Source organism: Lissotriton helveticus, chromosome 2_1, assembly GCF_964261635.1.
Source record: "Lissotriton helveticus chromosome 2_1, aLisHel1.1, whole genome shotgun sequence".
Taxonomy (NCBI): Eukaryota; Metazoa; Chordata; class Amphibia; order Caudata; family Salamandridae; genus Lissotriton; species Lissotriton helveticus.
The window spans coordinates 1,245,814,720-1,245,832,500 of NC_136059.1; the positions used below are offsets into that span (position 1 = coordinate 1,245,814,720).

The 17,781-nt window shown below is 44.4% G+C and overlaps 1 protein-coding gene across 2 annotated transcripts in view; it reads right to left on the reverse strand.

The window, feature by feature from the left end:
- PLAC8 (placenta associated 8) overlaps nt 1-17,781 on the reverse strand; it is a 230,571-nt gene that overhangs the window by 67,654 nt on the left and 145,136 nt on the right. Inside the window, exon 1 of one of the 2 annotated variants that reach the window (XM_078676191.1) lies at nt 13,699-13,883. The exons of the other annotated variant lie outside the window; for it this stretch is intronic. The gene's annotated coding sequence lies outside the window, so the exon portion shown is untranslated. Of the gene's footprint in view, nt 1-13,698; nt 13,884-17,781 lie in introns of those variants that run through there. 2 annotated transcript variants of the gene reach the window in all.

Here is a 17,781-nt window from a genome sequence, read left to right on the forward strand (position 1 = left end):
GTGCGGAGGGTCTGTTGGGGCTGTCTGGGTGTTGAAGCTGTCGTGGATGTCTGCTATCTTGCAGTGGAAGAAGGTGCCGAGCTAGTCGCACAGGGCTTGTGACGGCGGGATGTCGTTGGTGTTGGAGAGTTCCTTCACGATGTTGAAGAGCTCCTTGCTATTGTGTGCGTTGTTGTTGAGGCGGTCTTTGAAGGAGGTCCTCTTGGCTGCCCTGATGAGGTGGTGGTGGTTGCGGATGACGTGCAGGCTTGAGGAGAAGACAGGGGCGAGCATGTGGCCGGCTTGCTGTCATCTCTGTGGGGGGGTTCTTCAGCGGGGCGAGGGTGTTGGCACAGTCCTCGATCCAGCGTCTGAGGCTGTGGGCAGCGTCTGTGTTGGACGGTCTGGTGGGTGGGCTGAGAGTGAGGTTTGCGTGTAGTTGGTCTTCGGTGATTTTGCTCCAGCAGCGGCGGGACACCTGATGGGTGCGGTGGTGGATTTCTGGAAGGCGAAGTGGATGCAGCGGTGGTCGGTCCAGAGGAGTTCGGTGGTGTGGCCGATGGAGACATGCAGGCTTGAGGAGAAGACAAGGGGGAGCATGTGGCCGGCGGAGTGGGTGAGCATTGTGAGCCTAAGATTAGGTGGGATATTATCACGCTCTCATATGGGAAGGGGGAGGACTGGAAGTGCCCCACTTTGAATTATATTATTTGGTTGCCCAGGCCCACTACCTGCAGCACAGATTCCACCTGAACGATTGATGTTTGGTAGCTAGATCCGAACACGGATCTAAACTGATGGAAAACTGTCTGAAAGCTCATGGGCTAGAGTATTTTTCTCTTTGAAGATTCGATGAAGCTTCTCTTCTAATTCAGGATCAAACAGTTTAACCCCTCCAATTGTATTCACTGGGCTGCATTTTGCTGTGCATAATCAGTGTGCCAATCTCTTATAAAAACATTTCTTTTCACAGTAATTTTTGCGCTTTCTGATAAAGTTTCTGCTCTCACAACATCTAAATAAATGTCGGATAAAAATTCAGTTTGTTTTTCCAGACTCATTAGGAGCAGAACAACCTTCTCCCTCGTTAACAGCTTTGGAAAGTTGCTTGAAAGCTAAATGCATTATTGATTCGTATAGATACCATAAATTCCAGTCTGCAAGTCTAAAATTGGCCCTGCATAATCCTTGTTTAGCGCGGAATCAGTTATTTTTTATTTTTAATCAGAGGAGTCATCCTCATAATCATACTTTCCATGGCCATCGAAGTGCACTCCAGTAGACTGGAAACCAATGAATCGACACACAGATTAAGGATACTTCTTGTCAAGACCCTCCAACGGATAAAGCTTAGACATGAAGTGATGCATAATGATCTTGTCTGGATCTCTCCATTCCTTTGAACTACATCCAGATAGGCTGATGAACGAGCAAGGCTGGAGACTGAGGTTATACATTTTTGTAGAACAGGTTCTGTAGAAGTAGAAGACATGTCATACTAGATCGTATTCTGGAGAGGATTTCAGGAAGAATCTCCTTATCAGTGTATTTGCCTTTTGGATCAGAAGACTTGGATAACTTCATCTCCTCCTCATCACCACCACTTCCAGAAGAGGAGATAATATATATCTTTTGTCTGGATTCTTAGGGCCTTCTTGGATACCCAGTAAAGTCGGCAGGATTATTTTCTTAACTCTTCCCGTAAAAGAAGTATCTTCAGTGTCAGAGGCTCTCCTGGATTTCTTTATAATCGGAAACCTAGATCTTGAATTGTCATAGAAGGATTCTAAATGCATGCGATTTCTTATGCCGTTTACCCATAATGGCAAATCAAATGTGAGGAAAACCAGGAAAGTAATCGCTAAATGTTAGTAATCAAGAAGGTATAACCCTGTTAGTCTAAAAGAAGTCTTACCCAACCCAGCCCTCCTTTAAATACCCTTAAAAGGGTGTTGAAAGGAAATTAATGTAGGGGAGTGTGCACTAACTAATTTAAGGAGCTTTGTGACAGTAATCCCCTCACGCATGCATATTGCGTGCTCAAATCAGGAAATGTAGAAACCCATAAAAGAGCTAGTACCGGTCACACCGCGCACAGTGACAGTACATGGAAGAGTGACATAGAACCCATCCTTGAAGAACTCTGTTTGCACAAGTAAGGTACACCACAGCTGTGCTCCACCAACCTCCGAGCAACAGGGAAGGGCACGAATGGGCCCGCAACCAGAAGGACTCCCACATGCCTTCTGTTTGGGAGTGGCGCTCCCTCCTTGCACAGACATATCTCACCATAGCCCTGCAAGGCAAGATCATGTCTGTCACCTGTTGTAGACCCCATGCCCGGCAGGGATAATGTTCCAAACCTCCTGGTCTAAGTCATTAGAGTGGAACAAAATCAGGACGAAAGGTGGGCTTGGCCATGACTTCTACTATTCTTAAGGGGTGGGTTTAGGTCATGACCACTCCTACTTCCTGGCTGAGCCACTATGACGAGGGCATTAAGACGTAGGGATAAAGATATATTTTTCTTGTTGGAACATAAATGCCGACAGCCAGTAGGCAAGAGTCATCTTGTTTCTGGGTGCAGTTCCAGCGGACGCATGGGAAGCAAATATTTTGGGGACAGTACTACCGTTATCACATAATATTGGCACTGACCTAGGAAGTTGTTAAAGGTGCATTAAGTACGCTGAAGTGACAGAAGGTTAACTTCCTTCTTCACCAGTATTCACTGAGTCTATCCATCTTTACTTTGTTCACATACCCCATTCTCTCACTCTTCGCATCTCTGTTTTGAAACTTTAACCGGTCATCAGCTCCTATACTGCCCTAATTTTGAATTCCACGCCAAATCAATAGTGTTTACTCTCTTCTTTACTCTTCCTTTTTCCAGCGCCTTGAAGCGCTCAAATTGGCTGGCATGACAGATGACAAGCGAGCACACTATACAAAACACAGTAAACAAACGCGAAAGGGCATACAAGAACTCAAAACCATTAGGGACACTATATTCTAATCCAGTTGTTGATCGCAATTGGTTTCACTGAAACAAACAAACGACTACAACTCCCCAACTTCACGATTTTTATTACAATGAAAACCCAGGACCTGTGATGCTAAAGTCTATGTGAGTGAGGCAAACAAGGCAGCATGGGCAGATATTAGATCCGAAGCAATTGTTTTCCCGTTCCACTAAAATGTCAACTTAAAATATATGCATAAAGAGGAAGTGAAGATGTGTCTGAAGACCGCAGAGGCACTAAACTTCGCAGAGCTGTTCCACCGACAGCCAGGCACCTGAGGAAAAGTACCGTGGTCTCATTATTTTTATAATCCATTTTATTGTCTCCAACGAGGTGCAAGCGCCCTTTGGAAATAGTTTTGTTTGCTAAGTCAAGGCAGGCCCGTAAGGGTTACTGATTCACTGACTTGTTCTGAATTTTATGGAGTACCCGGTACCTCTGGGTGCCACTAATTGGAAGGGGCAGCACGTTGGCCTTTTTCTAAAGAGGGTCATCCCTGTGACGCAACATGTGCAGTCTAGCACCAGCGGGTGACTGGCCACGAGTGGAGAAATGTGCCGTGCAAGGGCGTCCACGTGCAGCATTTTCTGTCCATCCAATACAAAAGTGGGATTTATTTTACAAGCCCCTTGCGCCGCCGGTGCGTCACTTTTTATACGGAAGAAAGTGACGTACCGGCGGCGGGAGGGCCTTGTAAATAAGCTCCAGTATTCCACGTGGCCAGGGACTGGATAAAGGGCCACAGACACTTACACCCGTCAAACGCTGCTTCAGGAATTCGCAGGAGAGGGGGGGGTACAGGGGTGAGTTTACAAATTGTGGGTGCAAACTGTAATCCCCACCAGGTCACCTTCCTGGCTCTGTGTCAGGAGGATGAAGCCCACGCGGACATTCCGGACACTCCGGACACGCTCACTACTCTCTGTGGCAGACTGTCACGTGGACAGCATTCACTCAGGATATGAGGGGAGGGACTGACCGATTTTTAAACCACCCACAGCAGTGACAGGCTTAATGGTGATTTGTATGCCTGACCCCTTTACTACTGTCTTCTCAGGCTTCAGGCACACCCATCCTTCCTGCTGCCCAGCGGTTCACAGCAGGCAGGTAGACAGCCTGACTTTATTTGAGCTCAAGGTCATATCTCATATATCGAGTAGTACATGGTTAGCCTCTTAGTTGTTCTGCCTTGCCCTCTGTGGACAAACGTCCAATGCTGCCACCTGGTGGCTGGACAGGCTCCAGCTGGCAAAGGGCACCTGAGGATTGTAGAAGAGAACACCAAGCCCAGAAGGACTCCGATTGGTTGGAATAACGCGTGTTGCTCAGAAGCGGAGCTGTGCCATTGACTTCTGGTACATCATAGAACTGAGGCTGAGAAAACAATCAAGAAGTTGGTGCTAAGAGTGGGACCGTTAACCCCTTCTCAGCCAAGGGTCGGTGGGATAATCGCAGTTCATTTTCAAGAATATCACATGATCAGGCAACTACATATGGGGAAGACGCAGTTTGCAAAAAGGTTGCCGACCTCTTCAGGACATCAATGGCAAAACAGCTGTTAATCTCCCAAAATGGCGCCATCACCCTTTACGTCATGAGCCACAGGGACTTTGATTGGCAGGGCCTTGGAAGTGCCAGAATCAATAGCGGCCTGGTTTACGTACAAGTCAGCAGCACGAATGTGTTTGATGACATTACGTTTTCCGTCACAGTGGGTTGTAAAATGTGTTCAATATGCTGTGCAGGGTTTTATTTCATCAGCACTGGGTGCGGGAGCCACAACAGTCGAAGGTCCATGTACATCTTATGGTCGACTAGTGCTTCCTGGAAAATGTGATGCTGCCCGTATTGATTTTGAGATTACCTCACAGCTGTGGGCCAATGCCTCCTGCGGCCGATATCTTTTGTTGAATGCGCTTTTCAAGAAAATACTTCTCAATAACATTATCTCTCCATTGATAAACACGGTCAAGGGAGGGGCACAAATATAATTTGTGGGTGGGTTAATTTAATGGTTAATTTAATGTATTTTTTTTACCTAGTTTTCCATAATGTGGCCATGCGGGTGACGAATCACTGTACATAAACATTCACCAAGAAGAACAAGTACTGACAAGTCCAGGAGGTCTGACTAGCATTATATGTCCGGACTAAATTTTAAAAGCCTGCGGCAGTGCAAAAACAATACAAAACGTATCGGTTTTTTTTAATAACAAATTTTATTAGGTTATTTTGCATTATGAGGGGCACAAGTCCTACAGTGACCGGTTTGTACAATAGGATAATATTTGCATCGGTAACCACTTTTATGATAATAAACAATACCTGCCAAACATGCAGGTACAACAATACAAACATTATGCAGACAACAAAACAGAATGTATGGTTTTCGAGTTCCCTCAGGGGGCGGCTGGCATCTTGACGACGGCCACTTGACTGGTGAGTCGTCCAGCTGACTGAGACTAGGGGTTATATATGCTCCATTGCCAGTTGAGGACGGACGGCAGTCTTTCAGTGCTGCCACCATTTCGATTTTTGATTGAGGGTTATTACTGTCCTCCGAGGGTTACGGGTCAAACTAGACATAACAGCGTTTTGGACTGTTTGAAGTCGAACTCGAACCACAGCACATCTTTAGTTCATATTTGAACATAAGAGGCATGTGTGCCAGGATTCTGGGCCCCCAGGATGTCTGCTGATTGTTTGGATATAACCTTTCCCGTCTTTTTATAGAAAGACCTCTGAAGAGGCATCACTAGACCTGCCATTGACCCATGATCTCAAGATAAGGAATACTGCCTTCATTTGTATGGAAGACTGCTTAACCCCTTCGACGCTCATGACGAGCTGGGCTCGTCATGAGGTAGCCTCCTCGCACGCTCATGACGAGCCCAGCTCGTCATGTAAAGTGCACTTTACAGATTCCCAGCGTACGGGCGGAATTCCGCCCGCACGCATCAGGTTAATAGCCCTGACGAAGTTCCAATGGAACGAAACGCGTTGGCTGAGGCTTTTTAAAGATTGGAAAAAATAAAAGGACTCAATTTTTGGAGACATTGGAAGTTCTTTGAATCTCGTTATTTGGTGCACAGTCCATTTCTTCAAAACTTCTGGTATCTGTTGAACAGTGGAGCATACGTGTGGCAAGCTCCGGAAGCGCTTTGCACAAAGCAAGGACTTCTATATTAACTTTGAAACTGAGGTGCCTAACCATGGTCAGCCACACTGTCTGTCTTTAACAAGTCCAGGAGGTCTGACTAGCATTAGATGTCCTGACTAAAAGTATAAAAAGCCTGCCGCAGTGCAAAAACAATACAAAACAGATAGTTTTTTTTAAATAATCCAAATTTTATTAGGTTATTTTGCATTTTGAGGGGCACAAGCCCTACAGTGACCTGTATGTACAATAGGATAATATTTGCATCGGTAACCACTTATGATCATAAACAATACCTGCCAAACATGCAGGTACAACAATACAAACATTATGCAGACAACAAAACAGAATGTTTTGGGTATGCAATGCATCCATTAGATAAATAATGTAATGTGATGGTTCAGTGTGCTTTTAAGATGTAAAATAGGCCTCATGCAATACAAGCATTCTATGGAAGGTGGATTGACACACTAAACAATCAATAACATGAGGTGACAGAGATTTACGCCTCTGGAGTCCAAGCCCACTCTGATTGTTTGAAAGACTTGGTAGCAATATGCTTAGTGGGTCATTCATCACCAGAATGCAAGAGCATAACGGTGCTTGGCTTGCATCACCCAATTTAAGGAATCCATCACCGATTTTCCCTGCCTGAATCTCCCCTGCTAAATCTGCTGGATGGCGGATTCGGGAGAGAAAAACAAAAAATGGTCCCATGCAAGGAGCCATTGTATATTTTTTATTGTGCTGAAAAACTCCCGCTTTGGGAGTTTTTCAGTAAACCAAGCAATAAATGTTGAGTGGGTGAAACAAACATGGAGCCCGTTCTGCATTCAGCTTTGCCTACAGGGCATCAGCTGCAAACCCAGGTGCCCAGAAGACACAGATGTCCCCATCAGGCAGGTGAGAATCCCTGGGTGTGTGTTCCAACACAAGATGTTTGTGGGCTTAAGTCTCCACTGCCACTGGGGGCTGGTGCACCATCCTCCACACTTTAAAAGTGTCCATCATTTTGAATTTAGGACTTCCAAACCATAACCAGATCAAAGTATTTAGCAAGAAGAGACATGCTTAAATGAATGTGCTCTACAGTAGGCCGGAGGGTCATCAGCGTACTTATGGTATCCAACGCCACGTCTTTAGGAGGTCACTCCCAGGCAGTGGGACGAGGGTGAATCCTTGTGGGACACCCTGCGGGTCAGGGTACTGCGGACAGTAGGGTTTTTGTCATCTTCCTTTCAGAGAGATAAGATCAGAACCATTTTGGTGCAGAACCTTCAATGCCAAGCCTTTTTTGCACGGTTTTAGGGAATGTCTTATTGTCTACATATCAAATGGCTTAGAGAGGTTCAAAAGTACCATGAGACACGACTCAATGTCCATTATTTTGACACCCTCACTGACAACATGGAGAGATGCTGTTTATGTGCTGAGACCTGATCTGAGTTATAACTGTTCAGTTGAAATCCTACAGAGTTTTCTATTTGTTTAGCCATAGAAAGAAGGCTAGTAGTAGTTCTCCAGTTGTGAGGATGTGACAGGTCGTTGTTATTTTGAGGAAGATATTTAAATATGTAAATATTTATTTTCTTTAACGTTTTTACAGTGATGCCAAGGCCCACATACGCTGCGGTCTGAAGGGCGAACGTTCTGCTGCTTTTCCGATTAGGAGCGGTGTTAGGCAAGGCTGCGTCCTGGCCCCATTCCTTTTTAACTTGTACCTAAATGGACTGGGGGAGGCTCTTTTTAAAGACAACCAAGACTTCCCCCTAGTAGCCAGTCGCTCTATTCCAGCCCTCTTGTACGCAGACGACGCAGTGTTGATGTTTTAGGAGTGTGGCAGAGAGACTGGAGAAGGGAGACAGTAAATATATCCAGCCATGTATCTTCGAGTTTGAAGCTTTTTGGTTTAGCAAAAGTCCAGAAGTATAGCAATGCCTATGTAAGATGGTTTTAGGAGTACTATCACCTTTCAGGGAAACATTCTGTTATTGAGCGTAAACCACCATTCCGTTTCAATAAATTTATAAATATTTCCACTTATAGGTAAGTAAAATCTAACATAAGGGCGGTATTCAGAGTTTGGCCGATGGAGCACTCCATCAGAAACATGGCGCGTGACCCGTCCTCCATCACAAACATGGCGCGTGACCCGTCCTCCATCACAAACATGGCGCGTGACCCGTACTTATGACTAGAATATAGTAGTCCATGGCCCTTGTAATACGGCTAGTGGGATGCCTGTCAAGTTTTAACAGAGTATACATTTGCCAAACTAAATAAGGTCCAAAGTTTCTTGATTTTCTTTGCAGCCATCAGCCGGAAATGTGGGGTTGACTTAAATCCGAGTCATATTTTTGTAATACTTCAAAAAACATATTGGTCTAGATTTGAAAAAAAATCTTCCTGTGGCTTATCTTCCTCCCTGACTGAGACAGCAGAGATGACGCCAGAAATTGCGCCAGAAGAGGGTATTTAACCTCTTCTGTCGTTTCTTCTGGGTGTTTAATTCTTCGGAGTAGCCTGGGCCGCAAGTCAATAAAAAAAGAAAGCATGTGTGATGCGAGAACCGAACTTTCATTGCCTTGTTGGCAATATTATTTTTCTCTGAAACTTTAACAGATCTCGTGCGCAGCAAGTGCTAGCATTTTTAAGGAACAGCACTTTCCATACCGGTATTTGCAGGACAATGCCTGTAATCGCTACATCACAAATAAAAATGCAAAGCTCACAAAATGCTGGATGCGGGCTTCGCACATCTGAAGAGTTAAATAGTGTAAAGGCAGCATTAGGACTTCATGATTGGCACATTTCGTTCCCTGTAGAGAGTACACGTGGGTGTAGAGACGGTGCAGCATAGGCCCTGGAAGTAGGGGGATGGGGTGGGGGCTGCAACACCCCCAATGTAACCATGTTGGATTTCAGAAGGGGAGGGCCAAGAAAGGGAACTTTCAGATTTGTATTTATCTTCTCACATTTGCTGCGATCACAGACAAGTCAAAGGTGAGGCGTTGTCTTCTGACAAACGGTTGCTTATTTGGAAACTGGTGTTTGCTATTATCTCTTGGACTACAAAGTGACAGGATTGTGTGTAAGGCAAAGTACCTGGCAATATTACTGGGGTACAGGCAGTGAAAGGAAAGAATACAGGATGTCAGTTTTATTCCAACAAACAACAACATTTAAATACTTGTAAATTAACTATGTACCCATTTTCAAAATATATCAGCACAAATATACACACATTTTTGGGAACTGAAGTGTGAGGGAAACAAAGATTTTAATAGGATTAAAACAAAATCAAGACACTTAATGATGCGCAAAAGATAAATATTTGCTGAAACCGGATTTCCCCATATTACTGTGTGTGCGTTATATAGTTTTACCAGTAAAACTGCATGCCGGTGTAAATTTAGAGGCCATTTCAATGGAAAATGTGCTTTCTGATAATGACAGTGTGGTACCTCACAGGTGCTCCAATCTGTAAAGGACAGTCCGCTACCTATCCAGTGCTCCACAATGCACCACTGGCTGTATACCACACCCTCTCTGCTCTCCTGCTGAATGGGCGTGGCTCATTTGCTGCACTTTATTTTTGTGTGCTGCTTGGATTTTTTATAATCCCTAGGACTTCAGTGAAATAGCATTAATGGCAGCACCCCCACTCTGAAAATTGTTCCAACACCGCTGCAGTGCTGAACCTATAATGCTACGCAGTCACTCTTCGGAGTGAACCTCCAGCATGGGAAGCTGCTGTTCTTTAGCCTGCAATGCCAAGCCTGTCGCAGAGCTGCTAGAGACCGCTTGCGGTATAGGGGCAATAGAAATGTTGCCAGTCGAACAACGTTTCTTGCCATGATGGTCGCTAACGATCTGGAATTCATTAGGACCAAGAACCTAATCTACAGGTGACTGGGGTAGTGAAAATGTGCTCAAAATAAAGGAATAACCAGTCACCCAAAATATTCATACTCACTGCAAGTAGAGTATAGCAGTGAATTTATAAAAAAAAAACGAACTAAAGAGAGGAAACAAATCAAAAGGTAGGGAAACAAGAAATAATTAAAGGCTAGAAATGTGGATATCTAGACTAAGACTGTACTAGCCAGAATTAGTGCGCTTCTACAACTGCGATGGTTAGTAGTTGTGTTGGTACTGTCATTGGCAGAGCGAACAGCGACAATGGAGGGTGCAGGTTGCAGTAGCCTCCCAAAATGGGCACTGGCACTTATTTATTTTAAAAAATTAATCTGCAGCAATTTAACTGTAGCAATAAGCAACAGAAAGGTGACCAGTCATCCTTTGCAAAGGGCCTTCCACCGCGTGGCAACATGTTGCCACGTTATTAGTAACTTTGATGCGTTTGAGCTAGAAACAACACTTTTTTGGTGAAATCTGTAGATCATAGAGGAGATGATGAATAATGTGGAAAATCCGTAGTTATGCAGAAAACGTGGCAGCCACTAAATCGCATAATTCAAATGGTCCAAATTATGAGAGAGAGACCACTGTGGGTGGGTACACAGCTGAAGCAGGTAGCCAACTGTTAAGGCTTGACAGGCTAGGATCTAGTTGGGGTGTTAACATTTAGAATTATGGAGGGTGGCAGGTATATTAAATCCTTCTCATGCCTGTATGCAGATCATGAGTTACAGACTACGTAGTTTTACAGGTACCTCCAACAGTCATAAGATTGCTCTTTTGGCCTGATTGAGGACAAAGCGACTTCTAGCAGTGCGAAAACATGTGTAAGTTGGGGCCTACTGGCTGCCAAGATGGACACTGTCAGAAGCTGGAGTATGAAGAATCTCATTCAAGACAGGATTGGATTAGTGGTTTTGAGAGATGTATGCCTCTAGAGGAGGGTTTTCCAAAGTTGGTCCTGGAGGGCCACGTTGTGCCAGATTTTTAAGATGCCAGATTTTTAGCATATCCTCATTTAGATAAATGTAGTTATGCTAAAAATTTGGCATCTCTCCAGAACCGACTTTGCAGAACCCTGCCCTGGATGTTCCGGTATACCGGTGGCCCAACCAAAGCACAAGTAGATACTCTGCAACCGAACCCCGCTGGGACTTTACATTCAGGAGCCATGGATTGAAAAACAAAAAGGTTTGACTTGAAAGTATACATCAGCACATCCTTAGTAGCCACGTTACACATTTGTTTTCCAACACTACATCATCCTTTGCCCCATTTCCTTCCATATGCATGCCTGCCACCCCTCGCACACCCTCTCCTTCCATGTCTGCGAAGCCTCCAAGTCCTGTTTTCCCAGTTTCAGTGTTTATCTTTGAGTTATATGTAAATCTTCCAGAGACTTTCCCCGGAAATGCACCATCATCACCACTCCTGCTGGCAGTCAGAGCAAGAAGACAAACATTGGATGGGCATAAAATCTGAACTTCCTCTTCAGAGAAGGAGGGTGGTATACCTGTCGAGTACTGCTGCCATGTTTCCACCCCTAGGGCATTCAAATTACACTATTCTGGAACACCAAATCCCCACTTCAGGTTTCCCCCAAGCGCCTCGAAGCACCCTGGTTCACAAATAGCTATACAAATCTAACCAAATCACTTAGATATGTACAGTACAAGACCTTCAATAATGACGTTTTAGATCGAGAAAAAGACCGAATGTATTCTGCTCCCCACAGTCCAAACTTTCCAGTGGAAAAGCACGGTAAGTGTCACTCCTGCTGGCAGTGTCAGCAGAAAACCACACTTTGAATGGGCAAGTCTCCAGCATCACGCGCACTCGCTAAATCATCTTACGGGCAACAAGCGAGTGGACTAGTAGATGGAGAAATACACAAACACAGCAACGATGACCATAGCCGTGAACAGGGCACAAACTGAAATAACAACACATACCTAATACAATTATAAACTATACGTAATAAAACGCACCTGCTCCCCACCGTCCAAAACCGGTCCTGGAAAGACACGGGAGCTGGCAGTGTCAGCAGAAAGCCAAACATTGAACGTATTGTAATCTAATGTAAACATTTAATGGTCAGGTGAGATCTAATTGCCTAGCAGCCAAAAAGACAACCGAGGTTTATGTTCTTTGGTTTACTTTGTTCCTTGAACCCAATGTGTTCAAATGTTTTTTTCTGTTTGTCTGACAGTAACGTCCAATGCTTTTTTCCACACCTGAATGAGAGCACTGCCATTTGAAGGAACATTTGATACTCCTGGTGGAGCTAATGCATGGCACACCTCTACACTTTAATATCAATTAGTCCAAAACGAAGGGCATTTTCTTCACTTAACCATAATTGACCTTCATATTCCATTAACTCCCTAGGGCGCTAGCCAGAGGGTCTCCCCGGTATATTTAAAAGTCAATGCAGGCGCAGGCACTCCCAAGGTCACAGTAAGGTCACACACTCCACGAAACCATGAGGCAACCCCGCAATCAGCGCACCACCCCAGCTGCCTCTCATCGACACAGGCGCGTCATTAACGTAACGACCTTTCCCCCGCCCGAATCTCCACGTGCCCGCTGCACCTGGCATCAAACCAAGCGCACAGTTAGTGAAATCTAGTGAAACCTCTACGCCCCGCTCATACACAACATTTCCATCAATCAAGCGAGCTTAATTTGCCAGGGCACATGAAAGGGGCAGTGATAAAGCAGACGAATATGGATTGGCAGGAGCAGTAAATAAGAGAAAAACAAATTTTGTAAAATAACCAATATTTTGGAAGACTTTCAAAGCAGAGAGGGAAGAGAGCGTGTGCGTTTATGTAAAAATGCTTGGCGAAATCAGACAGACCCTTCACCATACCCGGCTGAAAGCAGCTGCACCCAACTAGTTGCCATAAAAGATATTTATAGGGGGGGAGGGGACCCACCCAAAAACCTGAAGCTACGCCCTTGTAAAAAAATAGTGATTATTATAGAAATGGTTTATCTCCCTTTCACCCAACTTTGCTTTTATCCATATTTCATTTACCCCCTCGCTGCCTCTTTTCCTCATCCTAGTTGCGGTCTTTCTTTTATCATGTTTCTCTGCCACGCTCCGTTTCTCTCTCTTCTTTTTCCGCGTTTCAGTCGATAGCCCTTTCTGCCTTTTTTGCAAACTTGTTTCCCTTTCTCCTGTCCCCATCTCTTCTTCTTTCCATTTTCGCAACTTACCGAATGTGAACTGTAAATGTACTAACCCTGATTTACTTTGTCGCTATTCAACCGTTGAAGTTTCGCGTATTTTGCTAAACAGTACCAAACAAGAGTTTGTGTTTAATTACGCAGCCGTTGGCTCAGTGGGCTACCAGTGGTCCGTGGCCCACCCCATCCTCGTAGTTTCAAAGTTAGAGGGTTTACTCAGCATTTCATCCTTCCCAGATCGATAAAATGAGTACCACTGACTCGGTAACACTAACGACCTGTTATTCAGACACAGGACCTGCGGGGTGAACGTGCGCTTTACAAACATTTGAAATTACATTAATACAGCGCTTACTACCCTGACGAGGCGCTGACACATGTTACGCTTATTTATGCACGGAGTGTTAAAGGTAACGGGCATACAACCTGTCGAGCTGCGGGGACGTGACTGGACGGACGGCTGCCTTCCTCGGCGTGTGGAGACGTCTTTATCAATCCCAGGTATACACACCTCTGTGGTTATATTAAGTTACCGCCCACAGACCGTTTCCCGGAAGTTAGACTGGTAGTTTAAGGAGGGTGGGAATCGCCTCAGCGCCTGCTCCCTGACTGCGTCACTTGTGTGTTCTTTTTCTTATCGTGCACTTTGAGTTATGCCCCAATCATAAACTCATAAACACTTTAATGGCAGGGTCATAACGTGGCTGTCAGCCCTTTTGTGTGGGTTTCATTTGTGTAATAGAAGCTAATGTATGTGAAGTTTCAATGTATTGGGCGGAAAGGTGCACTCTAGCTAAATCTCACGTTACGGCATATTTCATTTAAATCTTCGTCTGTTCAGTTGTGGAATTACTTTTTTTTAGGTGGTAAATTAACAGAATTTTACCAACAACTGCCCCAATGCAAAGACAGACAAAAAAAGCAATATAAGAAATATTCTGTTGCACTGTGATGCTGGTATGCTTGCTACAAGTTAGCGGTACTTGACTTTTTGACTACTGGGACCCCCAAGGTGTACTTTTAACAGGTATAAAAGCCCTTTTAAGTTTTACTGCACACCAAAGGAAAATGTGAAATCCAGAAGGAGCAAAGAAAAGGGACTATTGGCTTTGAATTGCTGTTACCTGAAAAGATATGCTAACAATAAAGATATGCACACAAAAAGTAGAAAAAAATGAAAAAGAATAAAGACTGGAATGAAAAAAAAGTTTGGCAAATTAGTGTAGTGTCCCACCAGCCCTGGGACTGACGCGCACTTCTTTTGAGGAGGATGTGCGCTATAAATGAGTTAAATGGTATCACAGTGCAAGAGAGTCACATGAGGCATGCTCTGGTGGGTGGGAGCAAAATGCGAATGACAAGTGAAAAGACTAATGGATGAAGAGCGCCGAGGCAAAACTCCTTTATGTCTGTATACATATATGGATTCCTATATTTTATTATTTTTTGATGACACGAGACTAATAAACAACTAGACCTGTCTCTAGGCCAGACCTAAAAAGAGAATTGAAGCTGCTGGGAGAAAGGGAGGTTTAAAAGTGCCTGTGAGGCCACTTTGAAAGCATTTCATTCTGCTGCTTTGCATGTTTAGCTGTGGTGGTGTGGCAAGGGAGGCAGGGGCTCCACTTTTCAGTCAGAATGACGTATTCCTCTCCTCCATCTCTGTCATGCACACGCAGAAGGCCTTATTTCTCTAAAATTAGTAAAGGGACATCACCCACTGACATCCAGCCCTAAGTAAGGAAGCATTAAATCTTCGATGATTTCTTTTTGGGCAAAGGTCAATATTCTGCTGTTGTAGTAACAATCATTCAATTCAAACTTTATTCGGAGACAAAAAGCATCAATAAAAGCAGCTCGCAGTACATACAAAGTTTAGTCCTCATAACATATTACTGGTGTATATCAGTACAATAAGCAGCATGGTATATTGCTAAAACAACATGGACCTCCTTGCACGGACAGTCGATTATAAAAATGACCCAATGTGCAAAACTGCCTCTTCACTGGTTGATAACAATACAAATCTAAAAACAGGTCTACGTTCAATATGAGAACAATATAATTCTTTTTTTTAAAAAAGGGGTTACAAATTGGCTAGTATACATGGCATAAAATTTACAAAAAAACATAAAATGAAGCATAGATTGGGGTGGACACACCATCACAGGGACACACTTTGACTTCAAGATTATGAACAAAGTCGGATGGAAAACATTCCCAATAGCCACGTGCACATTGAATATAATCGTTGGTGCTATCAGTTTCTGACCGGTTCAGATAACTAATCACATTTGGCTTCCCTATCACATTCATAATCCTCTGGGATCCAGCCCGCTCGAAGAATGCACCAGCTGCAGTTTTCCTATTCATGCTAGCACTGAGTAGAGAATCCAACCAATGGAATGTAACCCAATTTTCATATACTCAGCTTTCACATACGCGATCCAGGGAATTGACAGACCTCTATCCAGAGAGAGACAATCATTTATAATATACTAGCAGCCCGTCCCGACGTTGTCCGGGTATGAAATGCTGCCGGCCAGTAGTATATTGTTTTGGAGGATTTCGTTTTGATAGCATTTCTTATCTGTGACAGGCCTCTGAAACGCTCCGATTCACAGTGCACTGCTGATGCACTTAAGAGTGCGCGTTCAGTAGTGTGTGAACTCGAGTTTCCCTACTTTATTTTTCCTTGCAATATTATATAGCGCGAACTCGACAACATGGCATGAGCACAATTTACATTACAGAAGAACACATTCATTTGTGGTAGGCACGGGGAGACAAAGTGATTTGCCTGGAATCACAGGATGTTGAGCTGATGCCGAGATTCGAACGTAGCTCCCCAGCTCTAAAGTTCGCAATTCTAGAACTTGTGGCGGGAGGTCTGTCTAAAAGTGTATGTCGGTGCTGGCCATCAATGAGAGAGACCTGGGCAATTTTCAAATGGGTGGTGAAAAAATATGAGTATGTTGCTGGAGATTTGGGCCGCCGTGCCACCAATGTACTTACCGGGGGAGGGTAAACACCCATTATTCTGCAACTTTCTTTCCGCATACCATCACTCCGCATACTTTCATTACGAAAGTACCATGACTCCGCAATGCCATTATAACGCCTGGCATTACATTTTATATGCTTTTACCACGCATACATTTACAACGAAATTCGTTGTAAATGCATGCATGGTAAAAGCATGTTTTAAAAAAAATGTTTGGATAAGGTAAGTATGGGTATAGGGGTATATGTTTTGGGATACTGAGGTATATGTTTTGGGGTGTTTGGGTATTTTAAGGGTTCAGATATAGTTTTGGGTTTTGGGGTACAGGGGTATTTTTAGGGTTCAGGGCTAGGTTTGGGTTTTGGGGTATAGGGGTATTTTTAGGGTTCAGGGGTAGGTTTGGGTTTTGGGGTACAGGGGTATTTTAAGGGTTCAGGGCTAGGTTTGGGTTTTGGGGTATAGGGGTATTTTTAGGGTTAAGGGGTAGGTTTGGGTTTTGGGGTATTTAAGGGTTATGGGGTAGGTTTGGGTTTTGGGGTACAGGGTTATTTTTAGGGTTCAGGGCTAGGTTTGGGTTTTGGGGTACAGGGGTATTTTTAGGGTTCAGGGGTAGGTTTGGGTTTTGGGGTACAGGGGTATTTGAGTGTTCAGGGCTAAGTTTGGGTTTTGGGGTACAGGGGTATTTTAGGGTTCAGGGGTAGGTTTGGGTTTTGGGGTACAGTGGTATTTTTAGGGTTCAGGGCTAGGTTTGGGTTTTGGGGTACAGGGGTATTTTTTGGGTTCAGGGGTAGGTTTGGGTTTTGAGGTACAGGGGTATTTATAGGGTTCAGGGCTAGGTTTGGGTTTTGGGGTACAGGGGTATTTTTAGGGTTTAGGGATAGGTTTGGGTTTTTGGGTACAGGGTATATTTATAGGGTTAAGATGGGTTAGTGTTTAAGGGTGTTGGGGTATTTTAAGGAGTAAGGATGGGTTATGATTATGCGGTGCAGGGGTATTTAAAGGGAGCAGGGTGGGATTAGCACACGATATGAGACATGGCATGAAGGGCGGAACGTACCACACGCCCCCAGCGTTTGTCACGCCCCCAGCACACGCCCACAGCACAACGCAGACACGCCCACAAGGGACTACTTTGCTGGCACGGTTCTTTTACCTTTTAAATGTATATGGTGGGCATCTGCATAGCCTATGTCCTTCTGCTGCAACTGCCCTTTCCAACGCTGTATTGGGTGTTGTGATTGGTGCTTTGGTTCCTGAGATTACCCGCCTCAAAGGTTTGGGCTCTCTCTTTATTATATTAGTATGGATATGGATCTAGATAGACTAGCCTCAGTATTTTTGCCAGACAGATAGCCACAGTAAAAGAGGCCTTAACCTAATCAAATCAGTAATATAGCGGAGCCCGAGTTCCTTGTGGCAAATAGGATAGGATAAAATTTGTAAAGCGCACTAAACCAAATAGGTGTCAAGGCGCTAAGCGGGACGATAGGGAGGCATACAATCAC